This window comes from Hevea brasiliensis, chromosome 13 (assembly GCF_030052815.1).
Source record: "Hevea brasiliensis isolate MT/VB/25A 57/8 chromosome 13, ASM3005281v1, whole genome shotgun sequence".
Classification (NCBI taxonomy): domain Eukaryota; kingdom Viridiplantae; phylum Streptophyta; class Magnoliopsida; order Malpighiales; family Euphorbiaceae; genus Hevea; species Hevea brasiliensis.
In genome coordinates, this window is record NC_079505.1 from 50,710,516 (window position 1) to 50,728,100 (window position 17,585).

A 17,585-nucleotide genomic window follows, 5' to 3' on the forward strand; every position below is an offset into this window, starting at 1 on the left:
AATTAAGAACTTAGCCACTCATGTTCATGGCTTACAGAAAATTAAAGAAGAAAATTAAAGAAATCTAGAATGTGAATGGAGAACGAAAGTCTGATTTTTTTCGAGAGGCTGCTGAATCTTCTATTTATAATAAATGGCCTAGGGTTAGGTTTAAGAGTCTTTCTCTTTGTCAAAATCAGAATCGAGCAAAATCAAGAAATCGATTGTCGCGGATACATCGCCGTGTCACTACACTACCAGGCCGTGTAACTTACTGGAGCTAAATGGGTATGTCTTGCATTGGCACAGAAGGTTACACAGGTCTCCAGAATTTACACGGGTCAAGTTACACGGCCCGTGTACTTTGTTTCTTCCTCGGTTCTCTGGATTTCTTCTGGCAGAATGTTACACGGGTCCGTGGTTGTGCTTACACGACCCGTGTACTTTGTATCAGCAATGCTTCTCAATCCTTCGACCTTTCCAAGCTTCCTTCCACACTTTTATGGTCTGGAACTTCACCAAAACCTTGAAAAATACAGCAAGAGTCAAATTAATACAAATGCTGAAAATTTTTCTATTTAACATAATTATTTCAATAACTCTCTAAACATATGCCTAATAGATAATTATACTTTAATCAACTAAATTAGGCATAAAGATACCCTAGAAACACTAAATGTGATGGAAGTAAAATTAATAAATTATGCACTTATCAGGTGGTTTGGTCAGGATGAGCTTAGGTTGGTTGGCTTGGTTACTGGTTTGTGTTAGTTTGTTTGGTAGGGATTATTGCTATCCTTATATAATGTGCCTATTGTTTTTTCTTCAGTTTTTGTAGACCAAGATTTGCCTTTCTAGGCTTTTAATGCATGTTAGCATCTTTAAAAAAATAATAAATAAATAAATAAATAAATAATAACTCAGTAGCAAGTATCATCACATAAACAACAATTAACACAAAGTAAAGTGTTTGAAAGTAACACTGCAAAAGAAATATTTGTGAATGAAAATTTTCATTTCTAAGTTGAAGATTTTAGAAACAGAAACCTTCTATTTCTAATTACTTTGTTGCTAATGATAGTAGAAATGGAAATTTTTGTCCGTTTCTAAATTAGAAACGAAGTTAGAAACATATTATAGTCCATTTCTAATCAAAGAAAGAGATTAATCTATATATAAAAAATGTTATTAAAAATAAATTACTAACAAAAAAAATTAAATTAACAAAAAAATGCCATAAATATATTATAATAAAATTACTAAAAATAAATTACTAATAAAATTAAAATGACAGAAGGAGTTATAAATAAGAAAGAAAAAGTTGAAAGAAAAATGAAATGAAAGAAAGAATGAAATGCAAAAAAATATTAATGAAAAAAATGGAAATGAAAGATAAAAAGAAAAAAAAATGAAAGAAAATGGAAAAAATAGTGAAAAGAAAAAATCAAATAAAAATTATTAACAAAAAAAAAAAGAAAAACAATAAGAGAAAAATGAAATGAAAGATAAAAGAAAGAAAAGGAAAGGAAATAGAAGAAAGAGTGAAATGAGAGAAAAGGAAATGAAAAAATGTGTGATATAAGGAAAGGGAAGTTTTTTATATGCAAATTAGAAATGAATTGTAAAAATCCATTTTCTAATTCAAATAAAAGAAGGAATTTTTCCATCCGCAAATTAGAAACAAATTTTTAAATCTGTTTTTAAATTTGAAATGCAACAGAAATAGATTTTCATATCTGTTTTTAAAATTTAGAAAAAGGTGAAATATTTCTCTTCATAGCTTGGTGGAGTTGGCCAGGTTTTGGAGACATTATTAAGGGCATGTGGGAGGAAATTTCTACTACAAATAATGATTCTTTCTCAGCCTTCAAGCTTAAATTGCTAAGACTAAGTTCAAAGAGTGGAATACTCAAGTCTTCAGGCATGCTAGAAATAGACTTAAAAGAGTTAAATGAAAGCCTTAACCATAGAGAGAATGTAACCAAATCTTATGAACTAAATCCTTTTAAAAGGCTACTATTTGGCAATTAAAGGATGATAAGCATCTTTATCCTTTGCAGAATGAAAGCATGAGGAGGCAAAATCTCAACAATTATGGTGCAAACTAGGTGAGAAGAATACCTTTTTTCATGTCAATTATTCTAACAAATGGAGGTTGAATAGGATAACCACTATGTTATTTGGAGATTTGATAATTAACCATGAAGAATTTATTCTTAGCCATGAAGATTTGATTAACTAGAAATTCTTCTTGAAAAAGAATAAATAAAATATATTAAAAGAGTTGCAACTTGTGCAACTTGCTAAATAAAGTTGTTAACTTTGTTTCTAAGAAATAAAGTTGTTAACTTTGGCTTTAAAAGGTGAGCCAATTTGTTTGGCTATATATAGGAGGTGATTCTCCATTTTGTGAATGCCCGCAAAATGAAAAGTAGCCCAATTTTGCCAGATAAGTGATGGAGAGAATATTAGAGAGAATTTTCTCTAAACTTTTGTGAGATTTTGGGTGTAATTGGGTTTGAGGGTTTTGAGTAATTTGTGAGAGAAATATTTAGTATTTGTATTTATTTTTCTCATAATATAATATTTATTTGTGGAGTAGGCTTATGCCTAAACAATTTAAATTTTGTGTTCTTTGTATTTTGAATTATATTTTCTTAATAATTTGGTATCAGAACCAAGGTTCATGATGTCAAAGATGGAAAGCACAAAATTTGAAGTGTAGCCATTTGATAGGAAAAGTAATTTTAGTTTGCGACAAAACAATGTGAAGGATTTCCTTGTGCAACAAGAATTAATCAAGGCCTTGAACAAGAAGCAACTGGTGATAATCAAAGATGATGATTGGGAGGAACTTCAATAAAGGTCAACAAGTATGATTAGATTAACGCTAGCCTCTTATGTGAAGTACAATTTTTAGAGGAGACTTCGCCGGTTGTTTTAAGGAAGAAGTTAGAGGGCCTGTACATGTCCAAGTCACTTACAAATCGCTTGTACTTAAAGAGGGAGTTGTACTAACTCAGAATAGAGGAAGGTACTAATGTAAGGGATCACCTAAATGCATTCAATAAATTAAACACCTAATTGGGTAGTCTTGGTGTGAAGATTGATGAAAAAGATAAAGCCCTTTTGCTTTTAACCTCTCTCCCACAATCTTACAAAAGCTTACTGATGACCTTAATAATTGAGAATAAGACTTTGAAGGTGGAGGAGGCTACTACAGTTACCTTGGATAAAGAGAAGTTCAAGAAGACAAGTAGTAGCAATGATGGTGGAGCTTTTATTTTGAGTTTTAGTCATGGCAGAAGCAATACACATGGAAGCAATTCAAGAAGAAATAATAAATCGGACTTGAGACCATGAATAGATTATGCAGATAAAGAATGCTATTCCTAGCATCACAAGGGTAATATTTAGTACACTTGTAAGAATACAAAGGAAGATCTTGCAGAGTTCTAAGAATTTAAGAAGAGTCATGGAAAAGAAAGGACTGCTATAATTACAACTCATGAAGATATTGAATGTGATGTTTTAAGTGTGGAAGATGGTAAGGAAAAGGCAATAGGTCCATTATAAGATGAGTGATTAATATATTCTGCTTGCCTTTTCCATATTTGTTTAAAAAGGGAATGGTTTGATACAATTGAAGAGAAGAAAGAAGAGCGAGTAAAGCTAGCCAAGGGAAACAAGATGGAATTAGAAGGTGTCTGGAGAGTAAAGATCAAGCTGTATGGTGATTTGTGAAGTTATTTGATGAAGTGAGACATGTTCCTATGTCTAAAAGGAACCTGATTTCTTTGGAAAATTTGAATTCCTTGGGTTATGGGTGTTCCATTTAACGTGGAGTCATGAGAGTTAATTGAGGTGCTCTTGTAACCATAAAGGGCAAGAAGCTTGGCATGAGGAATTTCTATAAATTAAAAGATAGCACACTAGTTGAAAAAATGCAAGTTGAGGCAAGGGGTAATATAAAAAACAAGGAGTGGAAAGAATTACCCAAGAGAAAATTGACTTTTATAGAAATTGTGAAGGTCAATTAATTGGTGCAAGAGACTTCAAGTCAAGGTGGAGATTTGTTATTCGGTGACTTGATTCTTAACCATGAAGAATTTATTCCTACCCATGAAGATTTGATTAGCTGGAAATTTGTCTTAGAAAGAATAAATAAAATATATTAAAAGAGTTGCAACATGTGTTGACTTTGACTTTAAAAGGTGAGCAAATTGTTTTGGCATTAAATAGGAAGCGATTCTCCATTTAGTGAGAGCCCAAAAAATGACAAATAGCTCAACTTTGTGAGATAACTGATAGAGAGAATGTTGAAGAGAATTTTCTCTAAAATTTTATGAGATTTTGGATGTAATTGAGTTTGAGAGTTTTGAGTAATGAGAGTTTTGAGTAATTTGTGAGTGAGAAAAATATTTAGCACTTATAATTAATTTTCTCATAATATAAGATTAATTAGTGGAGTAAACTTACGCCGAACCACTTTAAATTTTGTGTTTTTTGTATTTTGAGTTATATTTTCTTAACGCACTATGAAAAGCAATGATCTGTGCCTTGTGGATAAGGTCTCAATCAGGAAAGTAATTATTGATCACAAAAAGTGGTTTTGCTTGCACTATCCACTACCCTTTCATGGACCTGTTCTTATGTACTCTCACTTATTAGCAATAGAGGTTGAGAATATAGGGCTACCTTTTTTCATAAATGAAATTAGAAGTGCAGTTTGGTTTTGTGATTCAACAAAGGCTCCAAGGCCTGATGGTGCAGATCTTATTTTCTATAAGAAGGCATGGAACTTGATTCAAGATTTTATATTCTAAATGGTTAGTGATTTCTATAATACGGTAGTATCTAACGTAGTAGCTACCTCGCAAGTTTATGATTTCAGACCTATAAGTTTGATTCATGATTTGTATAAAGTCATTGCCAAAATTTTAGCAAACTAGCCCAAAGTTGTGCTTCCCTCCATCGTTAGTTGAAATTAGTGTGCCTTCTTAAGTGGAAGACAAATTTTGAACAATTTTGTGATTGCTAGAGAAGTGATTAACTTCCACAGGAAAGCACATAAAAGTCGTTTTTTATTTAAAATTGATTTCGGAAAGGCTTTTGATTCTCTAAGATGGGATCATCTGGACAAAACCATGGAACTTATGGGTTTTGGTATTACATGGAAGGTGTTGAATTACAACCTGTATCACTAGGGTTCATGACTCTATCTGTAACACCCCTCACCCGACTACAGTGTAGCCGAGCGAGGTGTGCTACATTCGGTGCTGGAGCACCCTATCTTATCTTACTTTATTCCTTTAATAATTTGATCTCGTTATATTTTAATATCAATTAATTTTCTACGGAGAAACCAGTGGAGTTTCCCTTATTTTATTATCAGTTGACGTATTTCACTATTCACCTGCTTGAAATTTTCAATAATATTTTACAATAAAAATATCATTCATGATCATCATATTCATCTCATATTCAATTCTTGTAATTCACATACTCATTTGTACAAATCTATTCATACTCAATTCATATGTAAACATTCTCAAATTATATAAGTAAAATTTTCAAATTTCCTTAATTTACATAATTTACAAAATAATGACATAATTTTATAATTTACATGATCTATAAATTAATTACAGTTCCATAATCTATATTTCAAAGTACAATTCATAGTTTACATTACAAATATTAACTAATTATAATGTATAAAACACATAATATGATCTATATGGACTCTATCTGCATGCATTGCTGATGAGGTGACAACCTTGAACACTCTGCAGATCAAAACTCAAAAATCTCTATTTGGTATTCGCTAGGCTTTAACTTCAGTACCTGCTCGAGGAAACAAATCCATCGCGCTAAGCATTGCTGCTTAGTGGTACAATAATATAACAAGTAAAAATAATTGGAGCATATTTTCTATACTCAAGAATTTTACTGGGTTCATATGAAATTTTCCATACAGTACATTTTTCGTCATTTATGTAGAATCTCTTTTGTCATAAGTTTACAATAATTATTTATATAATGTACAAATAAATCTAAAATTTATACTTATACTTATATTCTTATGAAAATCACATTTGTAATGTTATTTAAGTTATAATTCTTCTACTAGTCTTTTTATCACTTCCTTGATACTTTCTAAGTTGTTTACAATCATTTCGTAATATTTAAAATTTTTAGAACTAGTTTAATTTACTTCAAATCATTCTAAGGAACAAATTTTTAGAGCTAATCTAATTTATTTCAGAATTTCTTCTCATTTATTTACTTTCTAGCATTTTTAATTGCTAATATTCATAACTTATTTTAATAAATTAGACTGTCCAAGTAACTTACGATAGGCTGACTAAACTGGATAACGGGTCATTGGCACTGGACACCGCAGTGCCTCGGGCCGTCATACCATGGAACGTAGAACATCAACCACATATGCAGTCAGTATGGCTAAAAAGCCATGATATCACATAATCGGGCATTAAGCTATGAGTGCGGGCATAAAGCCATGAATACAGGCATAAAGCCTTTCGCAATACTGCTAAAATAATACCCTATTGGCATGCCAAACTATTCAATCTGACACACATATCTAGGCAATACATGGGCACATAATATCATTAAATATTAATATATTGTGTTTTATGACTTCATTATTTCATAATAATTTTCAATTATAATGTATACATTCATTTGATCATATATATGATCACAATTCACATCAATTATTCTTTTATATCATTGTACTCAAAGTACTCTTCCCTTCTACAATAATGAGAACTAATGTCTCATTCATACATTAATATGGTTCATTTATTCATTTATTATGTTATTCATATTGATCACAATTCAAAACAATGGTTCACATGTACCATTGTATTCAAAACATTTTTCCTTTCTCATTTATACATTTTATGAATTCTATTTGTGATGGGCATATAAGCCCTAACTACCTATTCACATCAATTAGGTGACTTACTTTTCATGTTTCAAGCAATCCATGAACATTTCATGAATTTCAAATTTATGGCCTTAATTTCCCTTTAACAATATAGTTCTTATACTTTGTGTCTTTATATTACTATTCACTCAAATTGTTGACTTTTTAATACATAATGAATTTATTGAACCTAAGTTCACCAAGATACCACATTTTGCATTCTAAAGTTGTTGGTATTGGTTGCCAATACCATTTCAAAGCTTAGTGTTGGTTACTTTACAATTTTCATATTTCAAGCATTAAGTTTACTGTTCCATTGGTCATTTATACAGTAGGAATTTCATAAAATTGTCTTCATGAAAGTTGTTCCTTATTATGTCTAGTTACATTTCATTTTTTGAATCACTCCATTTGAAGTTTTGTAGCTCAAGTTATGGTATAAACACCATAACTGGCCGGATTGCAAATTTTCTAGATTTTATGGACAGAATCAAATCTATAGTGTTTTATACATTGAATGTAGGTCAGTTTTTGAATATGTTATGATCAAAATTTGGGTTTGGTTTCTCTATGAAAGTTGTAGGTCTACGTCTCAGCTATCTTTTGGTAAAATTTCAGGTCAATTGGACCTTTCTACACTGAGTTATGACTAAATGAATAAATACTATTCATTTAGTCATTTTGCCCAGGCAGAATGCAAGTCACCCAGATTAGGGCAATTTTTAGGTCAACTTGGTTTGATTTTTGGGCAGGGTTCCTGTCACGACCCAATTGTATATGGGTTTTCACAGTTCCTTCACCAAAGTTGTGCCATTATGTGTCTAGTTTCATGTCCAATTGGCTTGCACCAATTGAACCCATACAACTCCATTCATGGCTGCCCAAACCTGCTGGACTCACAACCAGTCCTGCAGGTCACCAAGGGCAGCATGCCTAAGTTCAACTCCAACATCCTTACTCACTTAAATTCCTCCTCACACACATTCAAATGGTCACTAATTGACCATTACAAGGTTAACATACCATTACATAAGCAAAACTCTAATTTTTCACAAATCCTAATTTCCAAAGTGCCCATTTCATACTATCCATGCCATCTAACACATTCAATCACAAATTCCTACTAAGCAACTCCAATAAGCACATTTTATTTCATTTAAATTCATCAATTCCCATAGGTACACATGCTGACCAAAATTCTTCTTCCATAAAAAATGAATAATTTCTCAATTTTTTTCTTGTAATTCTTTCCATTTTCATGCTCAAATTTAAGTTTACTAAAAGAATATGAAAGAAAGTAGCACTAACCTCTTTGAGCACTCTCTTGGCTTGTTGAAACCTTAGAATTTTTACTTCTTATGGCTGCCTAGAGTTGCCTTGTGATGTGGGGATGAATTTTCGTGAAGGGTGTTTAGGGTTTTTACGGTGAGAAAGGGTGGGAATTTAAGCTTGGAAGCTTGAAAAATGGAATAAGAACTCTTCCATGGTGGTGCGGCTGGTTGAGGAAGAAAGGAGCAGATTTTTTTTTTTGATTTTTTTGAATCATTTATCCTCTTTTATTGTTTAATTTAAGTGGTGCTTAATTGTGATTGGTGGATAGGTTTTTAATGACATCATATGATGTCATAATTAGGTATTTTCTTTCATTTTCTTTTCTTCTTTTCTCTACTTATTTTTAATTCAATTTTTAGCAATATTTATTCATATTTTAGATCATAATAATTATTTACTTAACTGGACAAGTCGGCCAAAAATCATCTCTGAAGACGAAATGACCACAATGCCTTCCGTTTAGCTTAACAGACTAAAATTATCTGTACCAATTGAAAAATTTTTCTAAACCTTTTCTTGGTATTCTAATGCCATAGAAATCTCAATGACTCTTCTCTGGAGTCTCAAAAATTATTTCATGAATTTTCTCCCGGGTCTGGGGTCAGTAACTGTCTTTACTGATACTTTCCCATACGGTCACCCATCGCTAGGGCACCGGCTCATTTAACTTGGTTGTATTTTATTTCTAAAATTTTTTCCTAGTTTTTCTTACACTTATTTGAGTTATTTATGACTCCTCACTCTAGTCTAAATATTTTTCTACGCGTTCTAGCTGTCCAGACCGACATCGGTCACCGAAACAGTAGAATGTGCGAAATTGCTACAGTGAGTATGTTACACTATCTTAATCAATGGCTGCCCTTTTGAAGAATTTAGCATGAGGAATGGTTTGAGACAAGGAGATCCATTATCCCATTCTTGTTTGTAATTGCATCTGAACCCATTTTTGATGGTTGATAACCACATGCTCAAGGCTGGTTGCAAGGTGTATCTGCTGACTCTAGTAGTGTTAATTTCACATTAGCAATTTGCTTATGATACTTTGTTCTTCTGTCTAACCTTATTGGATTATTTGGTTTCCATTTGTTAGCATATATAGTGAGAAGTGTTGAAACAAAAATTTAATGTGAAAGAATAAAAAATATTTTTATTGAATAGAAAAAAACTCTCTGTACAACTCCATTTACAATCTTAATTGATGTGCTGTATATATAGCACTTAGATCTAACAAAATAAAATAAAAATCTCATCTAAATCTCAACCATTTGTTAATATTAGATCACTACTTAAAATTTGAAATGCAACAATTTTAAAAATGAAGACTAAATCAAACATGTTTGAATTAGATTCTAACATTCTCTCCCTTAATTCAAACATGGACTCAAAATAATTTATTTTTTTATTTTTTTTATTAGAGCACTTCTCTCTATTTGGCAATTTGGATGTTGGAGCACTTTTCTTCGGCTGACAAATTTGTGTGTTAGAGCACTGACAATTTTGGTGCACTTCTCATCATTTGTTGATGCACTTTTCACCAACCTTCGCTTCTGATTTTCTTAGAGCACTTCTCTCCAAACTTAAAAAAAGAGATTCTTTATCCTGTGCTATATTTATTTCTTCATTTTTAAACCTGCAATCTTTTAAAAAACGCCCAAATTTTTTGCAATTAAAACATTGTGGTTTGCCTTTATGCCAATAATTCTTTTCTTCATGATTAAACCTTTTGCAAATACCACATTGTAGAAATTTTTTCTTTTGTGAATGACTTTGTTGCTAGAAAGGCTCCCTCAATTGTTTCTTCTTGTCCGATTGCTCTTCTTTGCTCCACAGTCTGCAATGCATCGACTAATTCTGTAACAGTTATTTGTGAAAAATTTGCATGAACCTTAAGTGAGGAAATTTTTGGCTCAAACTTTTCGGCTAGGCTAAAAAATATTTTTTTCTATAATTCTTTTGTCAAAAAATTCTTCACCAAATAGTCTAATTTTGTTGGCGATGGACACGAGCTTAGTGCAATAGTCTTTGATATTTTCAGACTCTTTCATTTTTTGAATTTCAAATTCTCTTTTGAGATTAAAAATTTGCATGAACCTTGTTTAATCATTACCTACATACTCCTCCTTGAGCAAATCCCAAGTTTCTTTTGCATTTTTATAAGCCATAATTTTTATGAAAATTGTTTCAGAAACTGAAGGTTCTATAAAAGTTTTTCCCTTATATATCTTAGCTGTCTCCTCATTGTAGATTTTTATTAGAGCAAGAGTTGGATTTTCAGGTAGTGGAGTAGGATCAGCATTATTTTCTACTGAATAAATAGGATTTTATTTTGATAGTTCATATTTAATAATTTTCTCATGAAAACATAGGAGGTGAAGATAAGGAGAAATTGATTGAGATCATTGGTGAATAAGATAGCTGAGGCTCTGACACCACTGTTGAAACAAAAAATTAATGCGAAAACTAAAAAATATTTTTATTGAATAGAAAGAAACTCTTTGTACAACTCAATTTACAATCTTAATTGATGCGCTGTTCATATAGCATTTAAATTTAACAAAATAAAATAAAAATTCTATCTAAATCTCAGTTATTAGTTAAGATTATATCACTATTTAAAATTTGAAACGCAGTAATTTTAAAATTAAAGGCTAAATCAAACGTATTTAAATTAGGTTCTAACAGGAAGAATATTGTAATTTAATTAGTAGTTAGCTGTATTTTGTTGACGTTGTATCTAGGGGTGTGCAAACGGTCGGTTCGGTTCCGAACCGAACCGAACCGATAAAACCAAAAATCGAAAATAAAAAATTTTAAAAATCGAACCGAACCGATTGATAAGAGAAAATCGAATCGAATCGAACCGATAAATATCGGTTCGGTTCGGTATTAAACCGATCAAACCGAAATTTATAAAATTTCATATTTTTAACATTAAATCTAAATAATAAAAACATAAAAATAAAGAAAATTAGAAATCAAAACTCAAAAATCTTAAGGTTCGGTTCGGTTTTCTTTGATTTTGATTCGGTTCGATTCATTTCGATTCAATTTGATTCGATTTTTTTTGATTTCCTATATATATTAATAATTTCGGTGCGATTCGGTTTTTTTAAATTTTTATGAAAATAACCGAACCGAACCGATTAACTGAAATTATCAAAATTATAAATCAAATCGAATCGATTGAATCGAATTAATTAGTTCAATTCGATTTTTCAATTTAAACCTAAAGCTGCTCCCCCTAGTTGTATCGAGCTTCTTCTATGCACATATAGAGTAGTATAAATACTCATGCATTAGTCATTCAGCTTTCAATGAAAAACATGAGAGCATTTTCTCACTTTTTTGTTTCTGGTGCCTATGAGTTTATATAGCATCAGAGCGGGTTTGAGAGAAAAATAACCGTTCCCAGTAAGAAAATTGAGAGAAAGAAATTGTTCTGGACATTGAAGAAATGGAAAAGAGTAGCAAAGCTAGGGTTTGCGGCACTATGAATCCATCTAAAGAGATTGTGAAAAATCAAGAAGCACCAAATGATTTTCTGGCTTTGCAAGGGTCTGATAATCCCGGTATGATCCTCGTTTCTGCTCAGTTGACTGGAAAAATTACAGAGCATGGAGTAGGGCGATGAAATTTGCTATTGGAGCGAAGAATAAATTGGCCTTTGTTGATGAAAAAGTGGAAGCGCCAGAAGAGGGATCTAAGGATTTCGAAAAGTGGAAGAGATGTGATTACATGGTCACATCTTGGTTGCTGAATTCAATCTCGAAGGATTTGGTTAAAGGCTTCATTTACACAATTTCAGCTCTCGCGCTATGGGAGGAATTGGCTGAGAGGTATGGGGAGAGCAATGACCCTATGATTTATCAGATCAAACGGAAAATTGTTTCAATATCATAAGAGAATCTTTCTATAGCTAGTTATTACACAAAGTTGAAGCAGTTTTGGGATGAATTGGCTAACATTGAAGTAATTCCTTCTTGTACATGTGGATCTATGAAAACAGCAATAGATATCTATGATAAAGATAAGCTTATGCAATTCTTGATGGGATTAAGTGATGTGTATGATCAGGTATGGCGCCAAATTCTTCTAACTGATCCTTTGCCAAGTGTAAACAAGGCATATTCCATGGTGTTAGGGGTTGAGACTCAAAGGGAAGTACAGTTAAATATCACTGAGCATATTGATGCAGTAGTATACAAGGCTTGTGTAAAGATTTTAAGAAATACGACCTTAAGAAAGGGCATTGTGACTATTGTAACATGGATGGTCACACTGTGGCCGGTTGTTTTAAATTGACTGGATTTCCAGATTGGTTCAAGAATAGGAATAGGAATACCAATCAGAATAGCTTTCAAGCCAGATATGCTGCTTAAGTGGATTGTGGAAATGTAGCTACTAAAGAATTTATCTCAGATTCACCTCTAGATAAAAGTGCCTCTATTGATCTCTTTAAGTATGAGGAACTGAATAAGTAAGCTGGAGTCATTGCAGATGGAAAAAGAGCAAGTTGGTTAAAGGCAAAGGAATTGCAGCTATAAACACGGTAAGTACAAGTCATGCGTACTCAGCTTTTAGCTCTTATAATTTTGCTGGTAAATTCATTCGTAAATTGGTTTGTTAAGCTAGAATGATAAGCACAAGTTCATGGATCATAGATGCTGGGGCTTCAGACCACGTCTTAACTAATAGCCACCTAATGTCCAATGCTGACTCTTTTTTGTTCCCCATTATTGTTTGCTTACCTAATGGCACCACTAAAGTTACTAAAACGGGTACAGTACAATTACATCATAATATAGTTTTGTTTAATGTGTTGTTGGTACCAGGATTCAAACTTAAACTGTTGTCAATAATCATACTTCTCAAAGATACCAATTTACAAGTCTTATTTTGTCCTTTTTGTTGTCTTTTCCAGGACCTGAAGACTAAGGCAGCTGTGGCAGTTGGTAAAGAGGTGGATGGTCTTTACATTTTTGATGATTCTAGTTTTCATATGTCAACCATTTAGTCTTGTCTTGCTTAAATCAGTAAGCTAACTAATTCTAGTTCGGCGTCCCTTGTAAATACCAATCTCTCTATTAATACTTCCAATAAAGAGAGCTTATATTCTTCAAATTCAGTTCATGTTTCATAGTTTCCTATTTTGCATGCTAGATTAGGTTACACTTCCTTTCAAAAAATGTCTCATGTAGATGTTTACAAAGATCAAATTGATCATACTTACCTTTGTGATCTATGTCCTTTGGCTAAGCAAACCAGGTTACCTTTCCCTTTGAGTGATTTTGTTGCCAGTCAACTTCTGGAAATGTTACATATTGATGTTTGGTTCCCATATGCCACTCTTTCTGTTACTAGAGCTTAGTCTTTTCTTACAATTGTAGATGATATGTCATGGGCTACTTGGACTCATATGTTTAGATACAAAGATCAGTGTTTTTCAGTCATTAGTGCTTTTCTTAGTTATGTAGAGACATTTTCACACCAAGGTCAAATTCATTAGATCGGGCAATGGTTCTGAATTTGTTAATCACAAGTGTGCCACATTGTTTCAATCTAAAGGCATTGTCCATCACACTAACTGTCCCTATACACCCCAGTAAAATGGTGTAGTGGAGAGAAAGCACAGACACTTGTTAGATGTTGCAAGGGCCATTAGATTTCAAGCTAACCTTCCCAAAAGTTATTGGTCTGAATGTAGACTTGTCGCCACCTACATCAATAATAGGTTGCCTATTAAAAGGTTGAACTAGAAAACTCCATTTGAGTTGTTGTTTCATAAACCACCTACTTATGATCATTTGAGGGTTGTTGGTTGACTCTGTTTTGTTGTTAATCATTCTCCCTGCAGAGATAAATTTAATGAGAGGGCATATAGGTGTTTATTTTTAGGCTACTCTAGTGCTCAGAAAGGCTATAAGCTGAAAAACTTAGTCACCAAAAAGATTTTCATCAGTAGGGATGTCATTTTTTATAAGTCCATCTTTCCTTTTGCACAACCTGTTTCTTCTGAAAATCATTCTTCTTCTAATTTTGATGTTCCTTTACCTGTTCATTTCATTTCTACTGATTCTACTTCTTTTGATCCTTCTATCCATTCTAATTCTTTTCCTAATTTATCTCTTCAGTCTAGATTTACAGCAGTTCACACAATTTGTTCTTTCTAGTGCAGTTTTGCACCATTCTCCACCACTTAGGAAAAGCACTAGAGTTCATTCTAGGCCCACAGGGATGAAAGACTTTGTTTTAACCTCTTTAACTCAATCTGTTCCATTTGCTGCAGTCTCAGGTAATACAGTTTTTTCTTATACACCAGCTTATCATTCTTACCTTAACTTAGTATCTCAGATTTATGAGCCTGGTACTTATCTTCAAGCTTCAACTGATCCAAAATGGATTGAGTAATGAACCAGGAATTGCTTGCTTTAGAAAAAAATGGTACTTGGATTTTAACTAATTTACCCAAAGGCAAGAAGGCTATAGGTTCGAAATGGGTTTACAAGGTGAAAGTCAAGCCTAATGGAGAGGTGGATAGATTTAAAGCAAGTTTGGTTGCTAAAGATTACAACCAAATTGAAGGCTTAGATTTTAAAGAGAGGTTCTCTCCAGTGGCAAAGGTTGTGACAGAATTTTTATAGCTTTGGCCACAACCTATAAATGGCCTATATTTCAACTTGACATAATTAAATAATGCCTTCTTGCATGGTTTTCTGGAACAAGAAGTTTACATGCAGCCTCCTGATGGTTATGCCAAGGCTCTCCCTGGTCAAGTTTGTTTACTCAAGAGATCCCTCTATGGCTTGAAGCAAGCCTCTAGGCAATGGAACCTTGAATTCACTTCCTTCTTGCAGTCTTTGGGATTTCATCAGTTAGCTCATGTTCACTGCTTGTTTACCAAGGATTCCAATGATGGTTTTATTACCTTATTGATCTATGCTGATGATGTCATTCTTACACGTGCTGATGTCATAACTATTGAGCAGCTTAAGTAAGCTTTGCATGATAAATTCACCATCAAGGATCTTGGCTTTCTCAAGTATTTTTTAGGTGTGGAAGTTGCTAGATCAGATTCTGGCACTGTCATTAGCCAAAGAAAATTTGTTTTAGATGTCTAAAAAGATGCTGGTATGGTGTCTGCAAAACCAGTAGCTATTCCTCTTCCTAAAAGGCTGCATCTTACTCAAGATGGAGAACTTTTGCCAGATCCTGATAAGTTTAGAAGAGTCACAGGCAGGTTGTTATATATTAATATTACCAGACCCGACATCAGCTATTTATTGCAGCTTTTAAGTCAGTTTATGGCTTCTACTCGCAAGCCTCATTGGGATGCTGCTTGTCATTTGTTGAGATATCTTAAGAGTTGTCCTGGTAGAGGCCTTATTTCCCTGCTGCATCTAATTTTCAGTTAAGAGCTTATTATGATGCCGATTGGGGGTCTTGTTCCTTTTCTAGTGCCTCTAAATCCTCTGCTGAAGCAGAGTATTGCAGCATGGGTGCTACTGTGTGTGAACTCTTGTGGATTTCTTATTTGCTTAGAGATTTTAGAGCTTCACTTCAGCTGTCCATTCCTATCAAATGTGACAATCAGGCTGCCATTCACATAGCCAATAATCCTGTTTTTCGTGAGTGTACAAAGCATCTTGATATTGATTGTCATTTGGTTAGAGAGCAGTATGTCGCTTCTCACAATACCTTTATTTCCAAGCCGAATCTTGTGGACTTACCACCAGATCCACCTTGAGGGGGAGATATTAGCATATATAGTGAGGAGAATATTGTAATTTGATTAGTATAGATGTATTTTGTTGACCTTGTATCTAGATTCTTCTATACACATTAGAGTAGTATAAATACTCATATATTAGTCATCCAGTTTTCAATGAAAAACGAGAGAGCATTTTCTCATTTCTTGTTTATGGTATCCAGAAGTTTATACCATTTCGAATTTTGAGATGCTTCCACTCTGTCTGGTTTGAAGGTGAATTTCCATAAGTCAACTGTCTTTGGCGTTAATGTTGATGACTCGCTTATTTTGCAGGGCTGCAAATATTGCTTGTTGTGCTATTGGTGTTCTTGCAGAGTCCGTCATGTTTTGCTACTTGGCTACCTGTGATACATAAGATTGAAAACCGGCTTGGTTTTTGGAAAGGCAAGATCATGGCAGGCTACTTTAATCAACTCAATGGTGTCCAATTTGCCAATCTATTACCTCTTTAAGCAAGTAGGTAAGAAGAATGAGAAATTAATTAGAAACTTCTTTTGGTCCAGCCGTTGTAATGTCAAGAAATCACAACTAATCAACTGGCAATCACTGATGCAGCCCAAAAACAGAGAACTCCGAATTGTAAACATCACTTTGCATAATCAGGCGCTTCTTTTCAAATGGCTATGGAGGCTCCAAGATCAGCCTAATGCGAGGTGGTCATTAGTGCTTAAAAACCAAGTAAAATTTTAGGTCTTATTGTGAATATATTAAAAAAAAAAAGTTGTATTCTATGGTTACTTAATTTAAAATATAATAAAATTACTTTATTACAAAAAATAAAGTAATTTAACTAAATTTTAAAATTTATTTTATTAAATCATTATAAAATAATACTATTTTTTCATAAATAAGTCAATTACGAAAAATTTAATTAACTTAACAAAAAAATAAAATTTTTTCAATATCTTAAATTACCCTACAATCCATCTCATTTAGTTTTTGTAAGATGATACTTTTTTTCATAAAGCAGTCAAAATATTTATTAACTTAATAAAAATTCAACTCAATTAAGTTTTTATCTCAACAATTTGAGATCGGTGATATGAATTCTCTTTCTTCACTTTAAATGATTTTTGATTAAATCCTCGGAAATGTATAATACTCGTAGATCATATTGTACTACCCTCCTCCAATTTAATAGAAAAAATAAAAATTTTTTCATATAAAAGAACATATATAATATTTTTAATAATATTAAAAAATATTCTAAATAAAATTAAATAAGATGTATTTATTTAGCATTTCACATTTAACATATATTATTTTAATTAAAATTTAAGATGTGAAAAATATTGAAGACATTATTTTTTTTTCATTAAATTAATAAAATTTTTCTTAATTAAAATTTTTTTTTCATTAAATTAATAAAACTTTTCTTAATTGACTATTTTAGGAAAAAAAAATCATTTTACAAAAGCCAAATGAGATAAATTGTAAAATTTCATTAAATCACATTATTTTTTATAACAAAGTAATATTTACTTTATTTTAAATCAAATAATCATAAAATAAAAAAAAATTACATGGAAAAAGATCTATTCCCTCCTCCCA

The 17,585-nt window shown here is 32.3% G+C and overlaps 1 long non-coding RNA gene across 1 annotated transcript; it reads left to right on the plus strand.

The window, feature by feature from the left end:
- The first annotated feature begins 11,583 nt into the window (after positions 1 to 11,583).
- LOC110665311 (uncharacterized) lies at positions 11,584 to 13,387 on the plus strand. Its single transcript, XR_002496851.2, has 2 exons — positions 11,584 to 12,815; positions 13,188 to 13,387. It is a non-coding gene; the product is annotated as an uncharacterized LOC110665311 (long non-coding RNA).
- Positions 13,388 to 17,585: the final 4,198 nt, after the last annotated feature.